The sequence below is a fragment of the Myotis davidii genome, unplaced genomic scaffold, assembly GCF_000327345.1.
Source record: "Myotis davidii unplaced genomic scaffold, ASM32734v1 scaffold14, whole genome shotgun sequence".
Taxonomy (NCBI): Eukaryota; Metazoa; Chordata; class Mammalia; order Chiroptera; family Vespertilionidae; genus Myotis; species Myotis davidii.
Genome location: NW_006287372.1, coordinates 1,733,719 through 1,744,231, shown reverse-complemented (window position 1 = coordinate 1,744,231; position 10,513 = coordinate 1,733,719).

Sequence of the window (10,513 nt, the reverse complement as noted above, 5' to 3'; positions counted from 1 at the left end):
TCACAATATTTCATTGATGAAAAATTTAGGGGGTATTACAGCCTGCTTTATAAATAGAAATTAAATTTATAGCGCCAATGAATAAATAAAACTCCCAGTTGATAAGCAATTATCCTCAGGGGGGAAATCCACTGTGACATGTGCCAGTTGGCAAGGGGTCCCCCAGCTGGCAGTGCCTGGCGGTGCGGCAGCCCGAATGCGTAGCCTCCCTGAGTGGTCCTTGCACAGCGGAGGCCGTGTGGACAGTGTGGCTGACACACAATTATGAGAGCGCTGCCAGGGCTTGTGCTCCGTCTATTCTGTGACCGCTCTGTGAGGACACAATGACAAACGAAGATTTCATTTTATTAAAACACATTTGTGTCTAGAAACCCTGTGTGTTGACTTTTCCAAATCTCATGGACATGTTCATACGTTGATAAAATGGGAACATTGCTAGAAAAAATAGGTTTGGCTCTATTGTTCCCAGAAATTGTAGACTAAACTCATGCTGAAATTTCAGGGGCAAATGCTCATTTTGTTGAGGTTAAATGCATTTGAGTTGCTAAACTGCAGAGAGCAGTGATCCTGTAAGGCAAGCATGTCGAACTCACAGCCGGCAGGCAGCATGCCTTGTTGAAGGCCAGGGAAGAGTAGCAGGAGGAAGAGTTTAAGAAACTGGCTAAGGCTCACCCGGAGATGGACTCTAACCACAGAACACACTTTCATATTGTGGGGCAGTTTCCAGAAAAACTCAGAGATTCCACAGAGAAAAGGGCGAGAGCACTGGCTCCTCCAGGGACTGACCTCGACGTGCTGAGCTCTACAGAGACATTTCACTGCGGCGTGTTGGCATGCGTGATAGAAAGCTGGTAATGGAGGAAAGGTTTCTGTTTGTTGTGTGTTTGAACCAAGCAAAAACATGCAATTCTCAGGGTGCTCCTCTGCAGGTATGTCCAACACCATCCGTGCTTCGTGGCTGAGAACCTGTGGCCAGTCCTTGGACCTGCCCTTTTTACTGGATTCCTTAACACTGTGTAGGTTGTTCATAGAAGGAACTTGAACCTTAGTGATATTATTTGTGATTGCTTTCTACCCTGATGTGTCTGAAATAATGATCAATGCCAAGTATATATCATTTACTTAGAACAGTCTCTCTCTCTCTCTCTCTCTCTCTCTCTCTCTCTCTCTCTCTCTCTCTTTAATCTGGTATCTTTTAGCTTTGTATAAGAGTAAGATGGGTAGGGAGAATAGATGCAGTAAGGAGTCAGGTCCCCTCCCTCCTTTCCAGGCTGGCTGTCCCCTGGCACACCTGGGCTGAGTTTGGAGATGGGATGGGCAGACAGAGGAGAGTGCTGTGCCCACCTCCCATCGGACGGCAGCCCTTTGGTGTATCACTCCAACCCTTCACTGGTCACTTGCAAACAACACTTAGGCTTTCTTTTCCTGATTACAAAATCTCATGGATTTGTAATAGACAATTCAGGAATACAGAGAAGCAAAAAGGATATATTCAATTAGTCAATAGAAATACTATTTGATAAAATTAACAATCATTTACAACTTTGGGAAGATGTGACAGCCTTACAAGAATAACTATCATATGTATAATGTGCATATATATTAAATCTCCTAAAGTAAATCTAATAAAAGTCTTGAACCATATTCTATATAATAAAGAGCTGATATGCTAATTAGACCGAACAGCAGAACGACGGTCCAGACGACCTTCCAGACAAAGCCGTGGCTGTGAGGGCCAAGGCAACAGCCAGGGTTGCGAGGACCTACCCTTGCATGAATTTTGTGCATCAAGCCTCCAGTATTAATATAAATATACATGAATAAATATATTAATAAGTATACCATATGTGTTCTATATTAAATAAGTTAAATATGTTGATAAATATTTTTATTGAAATATTTATGAAAATATGTTTTAAATATATTAAAATTGTTGAATCTCACTATGTATATTCAAAATTAAATACAGCAGTTTATGTTAAGTCCAGGAAATATATAAAGAAATAATAGTACCATTGTTGTTCAATGTACAGGAATATAGATAATCCTTCTCCTTGTGGTAGGACAACTTATTACATCATTTTGGATGAAAACTTGAAGTAGCCACAATGCTTTTCTAAGTATAAGCCCTAACTGTTGCTACATGAGGCAGTAGGAGTGTTCTGAGTCTACTAGCAGCCGTGCTGTGCATACCCCATGGCTTAACTGTTGTCTGTTTTCTTAGCAAAAATGATGGGCTGGGGCTTCCGGCAGAGACTGTTATTTCGTGCACGTGTGTCTTGCATTTCTTATTTTAAAAGCAAGCATTAGCATTGTATTTCTGTAGTGTCAGCTCTTTCATTGTGTACACATTAAAAATAAGGAACAAAATTTGGGAATCTATAATTTAACATAAAAAAGATGCACTTGCTGTGTCTCGTTTTGGCAATGGTAGAAAGCACACCCACAGCGAGTTCGGTGCTCTGCCATACGGATTAAAAACCCTGCTGCTCAGCAGAGACAGCACCTCTTTTTTTGTAACCAAAAGAGTAGCCTCATCAGCCCATAAGAGGCAGTAAGTGTAGAGGCATCTACCTCAGCACCTTCTAAGTAGAAGTGATTAAATTCTATCAATAACTGGCACATTATTGTACTTTCACAAAATTCCAAATTCCTCAATATTTTATAAACATTCCACAAATATTAAAAATAGAGAGATTTTCACAGTGCGAACAGCCCAGTAATGACAACTTGTTCCAGGCTTGTTCTGCTACCGTTCCATATAATATAATAGTTTTCCCTATGAACAGTAAATCTATGACTAGGGAATATGACAATATTTTCATTCAACAGGATGTGTCATTTTCAATCAACTTGACTACATAAAAGCTTCATGTATCTTGAAACATTATTTTGAAAATCATAAAAATTAACTTTTTACCCAAGACTCCAGGCTGAAAGGACTTCCCTGAGAACTCAGTTTTCAACATCTCCATGAGGCAGATTCCAAGGACATTCATTCTCCACTGGTTTGGGTCATTTTGAGCAAAGCTGATAATTTCCAACCACTATTTAATTAGGACTGGCTATTTATTTCTTTAAATTATGCAGATTATTAATTTATCAAATGAACCAAAAGCATCCATTCCACTTCCTGAATATCCAGCCCATTGCTCACACACCTGGTTAGAAATCCTGGATTAGCCATTGTACAATGATCTTTTATAAATTAGAAAGTTGAATTTGTTGTTAGTGTTGGACAGATATTCTTGATTCCTCGAGCCTAATAATAATGATAATCACACTAATTGTCTCCCTGGCCCTGGGCTGGGACCTGTGTGGCTTTTCCTGTAATCCTCCAGTATCTCCAGAGGTAGACTACTAAGCTCATTAAAGATGGACTGAGACTCTGAGATGGGAAGTGACTTATACTAAGTCGTGTAATTAGTTGTGATGGAAAACAGATAGGGCACCAGGGTTTTCTCTTCTCAAACCCAAATCCAGGGTCAAAATTACATAGACTTGGCAATTTTTCCTAATGTTGTTTCTTAGTAGATGTGGTTATTGATTCAGTGGACCAAGTGGCTAATTTAGCTAGAAATTCAAAATTATTTGAAAATTCTGAATGATAGCCACATAAACCTACCCTTGAAGACATGTGAATTAATGCTTTGCAAATCCTCTGTTAGAGACAAAATGAAATATGGTCATTGTATATTCTGAACTGTAGTTTCTGAATTTTTACCTTTCCAGTCATACTTCAGGAGTTTTGGGGACACTGCCTGCTTTATGCAAGTTTTCCGATTAGCATGACTGCCACTGTGCTTTGAAGTAAATGCAAGTAAATGACTGAGAAATGCGAAGACTACAGAATGATTTTTTCCCTCCAGCTGCTTGGGGCTGAGTAGAAAGATTACAGTTAGGAGGCAGGACACCCTAGCTGGCCCCGCAAGAAGTTAAAGAAAAGCAAGGACTACAATGAATCAAGCATCTGCATAATTTTAGCTACTAGACAAACAAGCAGACTAAAGTGTCTTTGTCTGTGGATACAGAAAGCATACAGAATCCTGCCTCAAATGAGACAACATGGGCCTTTATCAAAAGTGGGAACCTCACTTAACAGTGAGACAAAAAGTTGACCTTGTATCTCTTGAGTTTGCCTTTACTTTTTAATAAAACATGAGCACTGTGTGCCCTTTTCATTAAATTTTCCCCAACATGTGAGAAAATGCAAGAGGATAAATTGGAATGTAAAACTACCCAAAGTTTCATTAAAATGCTTCCAGAGGAGAACTTGATTAATATTCAACTTCCCTCTTCTAGTAGATTCCTAGCACAGTGAAACATTTCAACCAAAATGAAAGAACACATCATCACCAAACCTATGATTATTATGTGCTTGAAACACACCATTTTATCACATCACATAGCACATGATAGTTTGGATCCTAGAAGTTACACTAAAACCATATGCCTAAATATAATTGCAAACTAATTAACTGATTTTCCCCACCAGGGATGAAATAAGCCATTGTCAACCTGAAAGGAAATGCAGATCTGTGCATAAGAAAGAGCATATTTCTACTATAGTAGACATTAACCATAACAAATCAAAGACCCCAATTATCTCCTCAACACGTTCACACTCTTCCCCATGTGACTTGCAGGGTCTCCCATTCTTTTGCTCACCCTCACACTGCCACTGCCACCATGAGTCTGCATTCCCTGAAATTTGCTGAGCTTATCGGATGCTATCAGATGTTATGCTAGTGGACAGGATGCAAAAAGAGGGTTGGGAATGAATTTGTGTATTTCTACTTGCCTTTTGTTCCTCCCCCAGAGAACATGCCTGAGCTAGTCTGCTGAGGATGAAAGATACGTGGAGCAGAGCCAAGTTGCCCCAGTTTCCAGTTGAGGACATCCTTGAAACAATGGCGGTTTTGTGAAGAAGACCAGGCAAGTTTATTCAAGCTGCTAGCAGATCCACTGATGACCACAGAAGCTGGAGTGGGAGCAGCCAAATTCAGCCAGTTCAAATTAGCTGAATTTTTCAACTCATGAACCAAAATATGCAGGTTTATTGTTTTATGCCATTGATGCATTTTGACTCTGTTGTTCCACATCATTATGGCAATAAATAAATGATACTCCTGCCTAATGCAGTAAGAGGCAAAATATAACCCATCTGCTGGTGTTTCCAAGTGGAATCATGTGCCATTTTATGGAGGAGATAGCAGTTGTAACAAATAACTATTAACTGATCATCTGATTGAATGGCCTGTCCTCTTTATGGCTTTCCACCAAATCCACTTTTCTTTGAAACCCTGGATGACTTTTCTGTGAGGGGGGATAAAGAAATAAAGAATAGCATTAACAGCATCTGTTACTGTACTACACCTTCTACTATATGTGCATATATGTGTGTACATGTATTTGTGTATGCACATGTATGCAGGCTGCCACCAGAAACACTCATACTTACTTCCTATAAACCAGATGTCAAAGAAAAAATGTCCCAGACAAATTAACAAGACAAAGTAGACGTTATTCAAGACTTTTCAAACAAGGGAAAGAAATTGAACCCAAATCCGCTCAAACAAAATGTGGGAGAAATTTTAAGCGCTGGATGAGCTAGTGGGTAAGTGCTGGAGGACTTTAGTGAAGTGGGTCAGTGTGATTACATCTGCTGTGTTTGCTCATTGGCTTTGATCTTAGTGAAGTTAGACTCTTACCTTCTCAGAGAGACTGGGGAGAAGGGCACTGTCTTTCTGGGTGATTACATTTGGAAGGAATGACTCCTAGGTCCTTGAGGAAAACAACTCTGGGTTGCAAAACTGGCAAGAAGCTGGGGAAGAATTTATATCTCCAAGGGGCAGAGAAAAAATTAAGGACTGCAAGTTTTCCAGAGTAAGTACTCTACGAAAAGGGAGGTGCTGGGTCTGTCTTTCATAAGAAAACTATCTAAGGTTTAGTCAGGCTGAGGGGAACATTAAGGTCATCTTGGTCAGGAATCACATGGAAATATGTTGGAAGCAGAGCTAGAAAATTATACTCAGCCATGTTCTTCTTTAATTTGGGTTTATTTTCTCTCTGTTCCTTCTTCCCTCTGCAAATGAACTGTACATTACTTTGCATACAACTTATGTACATTCAACACTTCTAGAACATACAGCAACAACAGCGATCATAGGGCTTTTTAATATCTTTATCATTGAGAGTATTACAGATGTCCCCTCTTTTGTCCCCCACTGCCTTCCTCTACCTAGATACTGTCCCACCCCAGGTCTTCACCACCCTATTATCAGTGTCCATAAGTAATGCATATATGCATATAAGTACTTTGGTTAATCTCTTCCCACCCCTTTCCCTCCTTCCCTCTGAGATTCATGGCTCTGGTTCTATTTTGTTTACCACTTTATTTTGTTCATTAGATTACTTGATCATTTATTTTTAATTTTGTTTTTAATGATTTTTGAGAGGAAAGTAGAAAGAGAGAGAGATAGAAATATCAATGATAAGAGACAATAATTGAGGGGCTATCTACTGGGGATCAAGTCTCAAACACTGGGCATGTGCTCTGACTGGGAATCAAACGATGACTTCATGATTTATAGGACAATGCTCAAACACTGAGGTACACAGGCAGGACTCTTTTGATTTTTAGATTCAATTAGATATATATGTATTTATTATCATTTTATTTTTCATTATTTCTTCTTCTTCTTCTTCTTCTTCTTCTTCTTCTTCTTCTTCTTCTTCTTCTTCTTCTTCTTCTTCTTCTTTGTTCCCCTTCTTCTTCTTAAAGAAGACCTGTTGATATTTCATGTAATACTGGTTGGTGTTGATGAGTTCCTTTAGCTTTTTCTTGTCTGTGAAGTACTTTACATGACCTCCAATTCTAAATGATAGCTTTGCTGAGTAGAGTAATCTTGGTTGTAGGTCCTTGTTATTCATCATTTTGAATATTTCTTGCCACTCCTGGCCTATAAAGTTTCTGTTGAGAAATCAGCTGGTAGTCTTATGGGTGCTCCCTTGTAGGTAACTAACTGGTTTTCTCTTGCTGCTTTTGAGATTCTCTTTTTGCCTTTAACTTTTGGCATTTTAATTATGATGTGTAATTAAGATATGTGTGGGCCTCTTTGAGTTCCTCTTGTTTGGGACTCTCTATGCTTCCTGGACTTGTAAATATCTTTCTTTCACCAGATAGGGGAAGTTTTCTGTCATTATTTCTTCAATAAGTTTTCAATTTCTTGATCCCTCTCCTCTGCTTCTGGCATATTTATGATGTGAATGTTGATACACTTGAAGTTGTCTCAGAGGCTCCTTACATTAACTCTGTAGATTTAAATTCATTTTTTCTTTTTGCTCTTCTGATTGAGTGTTTTTTGCTTCCTTATATTCCAAATTGCAGATTTGATTCTTGGCATCTTCTACTCTACTGTTGATTCCCTGTAAATTATTCTTCATTTCAGTTAGTGAACCCTTCATTTCTGACTGGTCCTTTTTCATGTCTTTGATGTTCTCACTAAGTTCCTTGAAATTTTCACTAAATTCCTTGACATTCTCATTAACTTGCTTAAGCATCATTATAACCATTGTTTTGAACTCTGTATAGAGTAGTTTGCTTGCTTCCATTTCTTTTGTTTGTGAAATGTTTGTCTCTGCAATTTGGCTGCTTTCCTGTTTTGTTTTGTGTGTTTTTGTTCTTTTGTTTGTTTTTTTTTTTTTTTTTTGTTTTTTTTTTTTCCCCCCCCCCCCCATGTATTATGTAGTGCTGCTCTGTCTCCTAGAGTTGGTAGTGTGTCCTTTTGTAGTAGGCGTCCTGTAGGACCCAGTGGTTCAGCCCATCCACCCCCAGTCACCTAAGCTGGCCATTCTAGGTGCACCTTGCATGGGCTGTGTGCACTGTCGTGTAGTAGTTGAGTCTTGATTGTTGTTGGTATCACCAGGAGAGATTGAACCATAGGCCAATTGGCTGTGAGGACCACCTACAGCTACAGAGAAAGAGCTGCTATTCAGGAGACACCCCTATGGATCAGGACTTGTTTCAGTGGGGTGTTGGTGTTCCCTGAGTCTTCCCCTTGAGTATGTTGCTTGTGGATGTGATAGAGTTGTAATCTTGTATGGTCTGAAGCTGTCCACCAGGTACAATGGATCTGGGGCCTCCAAGGAGGTACAAAGTCAGCCACTACCTGGGCCCTGCCTGGGGCCACCAGGCCCAAGTTACAGAGCAATCTGCAGATGGCTGCTACTTGGGTTGGGCTTAAATGTACCCCAGAGAGGTCATGCTGAACCTTGGCAAGCTGCTAGTAGTGCAGGTCTTGGGGCCACTTATTGAGAGGGATGAGGAACATTGAGTCCAGCTGCTGCATGTTTGAGAGACTTTAGGAAAGTCTGAAGCCTAAGCCAGAACATGCCATTCATATGGAAAAGCCACTGCAAACAGCTTGGCTGTGGCTGCAAATTGAATGGGGCAGAATCTCAGGTAATCTCAAGGATGGGGCAAACATTGTGGGCCAGGTTGATGGAGATTCAGATATGGCTCTGCCAGTGGGCTCTGTGAGGAGGAAGTCTTAGCATAGGGACATTGACCTCTGTCAGCGCTTTTGTCTGGGAGAAAGCTGCCTCCAGTTCTTGCCTCCAGTTCTTGTCAGACAATTCAGTCCTTCTCTATATGTCCATGGATCTTTTCAAGCTGCTACTCGGTGTTGAAGATCAGAGAGAGTTAGTCTGAGTAAGTCTATGCACAGGCCCTTTAAGAGGAACTGCCTGGATCTCCAGCAGCCTTCATGTCACTCAGCCACAATAACATTGATTTTTATAGCCCAAAGTTACTGGGAGTTCTCTTCCCAGCACCAGAACACTGGGTGATGATTCTAATATGAGGCTGGGAACTCTTGCTCCTCATGGGAGGCCTCCGGAGCCAAGATATACCTCCCAAGTAAGAAAACTTGACATGTGAGTGTCAGAACAAACCATTCTGCAACTCTGTCCCTCCTTCCAATCTCTATGTGCTTTATTCTTTATTTCCCTAATTGTAGAATTCCATTCAGCCAGATTTCAGGTGGTTCTGAAAGATAGTTGTTCTATATTTTAGTTGTAAGTTTGATGTGGTTGTGGGAGCATGCAAGTACCATGTTTACCTAGGCCAACATCTTGGTTTCTTATCAAGCATATGACTTATATGAAGGTATTAACTCTGGCCCTGACTCCACATGTAGATTCTTGTTGTGTATGGAGTCATGTTCTATGAACTCACTACAAACATTAAGTTTGTGAACACAGAAGTGTTGCTCCTGGAAAAATACAGGGCAAGATTCCTGCAGGCCCCGGTCACATTTCTGCCAATTAGACAATGCATTTCTACTTGCACTGAATTCATGGCCTACAGCACTTTTTACACTATTTACAGTGAAGAAATAATGAGACTCTCATGAAACAAATAAAATAGACTTTTGGTGTAATCTGAGTTAAAACAAGATAATAGTAGGGATACTTCCGAACAATCTAGAAATGTGGGTAAAAGAGTTTACTTCAGATTGATCTGTATAATAAAACACATACCTAACTTATTCTATGGTGAATCTGTCATATACTTCTCAGAATGGAAATACCACCTCTTATGAAATTCAATTAAAAGTTAGTTTACTATATGTCTGGAAAGAGGTAACAATATAGCAGGTGCCTGAGGCTAACTCTGTGTTAAGCAAAAAAAGTGTATTTATTGCAAGTGGTTATAAATCAGTCCTGTTCTGGTTTGAAATTATAATCAAACTGACCTATAAGAAAACTGGATTCATCAATCTAGGAGAAACTTTATTTCTCATTTCTTGATTATATTTAGCTACTCTTCTAAGTTTAGTCACAGATGTTTGCCCTTATCAAAACTATTACTGACCTAAAATTGTAGTCATCAGGGCATACATGAAATGAAGCATATTGCCTATATTTTAAAATATAAGGGTCACACGACTAGCTGAAACTGTTTCTCTACCCCCTTAAGGATTGCCTTCAGCAATATTTTCATATGTCATGTTTTCTCTGAGAGGGACACATAACTGCTTTAACTCACATAGCAATTTTGAAAATAAAATTACGTTTTGAAAATAGAACTTTAGAGGTTTCTGCTTCTTTAAGAGTTAATACATATATTTTTTGGAATACATATCTTTTAAACAAATCTACACTAATAAAAGACAAAGATGCTAATTGACCATACCTTTGCTACACCCTAAGCCATGCCCACCAGCCAATCAGAGTGACTATATGCAAATTAACCCAACCAAGATGGTGGCCGACAGCCAGGGAGCTGGAGCAAGCAGGAGGCTTGGATGCATGGGCAATGGAGGAAGCCAAGCTTTCTGCCTGCCCTGAGCTGGCTGTGGCCTCCACTCATGGCAACAAAGTTTCAATTATAGAAGACAAATAAATCCCAGATACCTGCTTCCAGCCAGCCTCCACTGGGAGCTTGGGTGGCTGGGGGTATGGCCAGCACTGCAAACAGCCATCAGCCCCTCACCCAGGATGGCCACAC